The following is a 1,293-nucleotide window of genomic DNA, read 5'->3' on the forward strand; positions in this document are numbered from 1 at the left end:
CCCAGCCACGGGTCCCTTGGGACCCTGGCCGTGGGCCCGGAATCCGACCCTGGTGTGCGGAAGCTGTTACTTCTAGCAGGTGAAAAGGAGCAGCCGTCAGTAATAGGTATCTTCCTCTGCTTGTAAATTACAAGCATTTTCCTCCAGGTGCCAGTAGGGGGAGCTAAGAGAATAAGCTTCTCATTACTGTGCTGCTGTCTGTTTTTCCTGTGCCAGCTCCTCGGCTACTACAGGCAACGAGTGGGCTTTACTATGCTGGGTCCCTGTCTCAGAAGATGCTGAAAATGAAGTATAGCTGCCATAGTTAGGACAGGTGAGTCACTGTTGTATGGAGGAGGGTTACTGTGCAAGGCAAGCTGCCAGGGACTGTAATAACAGTGTGCTGATTTGGGGTGTATGCAGTTATACAGTGTATGCTTATTGCCTGATTGTATATAGTGATGCAATGTGATGTGTGAGTTTGCAGTGTGTGCAGAGAGTGAAATGTCAGTGATAGCGATGCAGTGCAGTGTGTGCTGGTAGCGGTGCAGTGTGTGCTGGTAGCGGTGCAGTGTGTGCTGGTAGTGGTGCAGTGTGTTATGGTAGTGGTGCAGTGTGTTATGGTAGTGGTGCAGTGTGTGCTGGTAGCGGTGCAGTGTGTGCTGGTAGCGGTGCAGATAGTGAAATGTCAGTGATAGTGATGCACTGCAGTGTGTGCTGGTAGCGGTGCAGTGTGTGCTGGTGGCGGTGCAGTGTGTGCTGGTAGCGGTGCAGTGTGTGCTGGTAGCGGTGCAGTGTGTTATGGTAGTGGTGCAGTGTGTGCTGGTAGCGGTGCAGTGTGTGCTGGTAGCGGTGCAGATAGTGAAATGTCAGTGATAGTGATGCACTGCAGTGTGTGCTGGTAGCGGTGCAGTGTGTGCTGGTAGCGGTGCAGTGTGTGATGGTAGCGGTGCAGTGTGTGATGGTAGCGGTGCAGTGTGTTATGGTAGCGGTGCAGTGTGTTATGGTAGCGGTGCAGTGTATTATGGTAGCGGTGTAGTGTGTGCTGGTAGCGGTGCAGTGTGTTATGGTAGCGGTTGAGTGTGTGCTGGTAGTGGTGCAATATGTGCTGGTAGTGGTGCAGTGTGTGCTTGTAGTGATGCAGTGTGTGCTGATGTACTGTCATTGATAGTGATGGCAGTGTGGGTTGACAGTGTAATGTTGGTGACGGCTGTGTTTCAATGGTAATGTTCAAAGGATGTGAGGTGACATATACCTGCGTTGTATGGCAGACACAGACTTTCCTATTTACATCCATTCCACAGTGCAGTTAGA

Source organism: Crinia signifera, chromosome 2 (assembly GCF_055691185.1).
Source record: "Crinia signifera chromosome 2, ASM5569118v1, whole genome shotgun sequence".
Taxonomy (NCBI): Eukaryota; Metazoa; Chordata; class Amphibia; order Anura; family Myobatrachidae; genus Crinia; species Crinia signifera.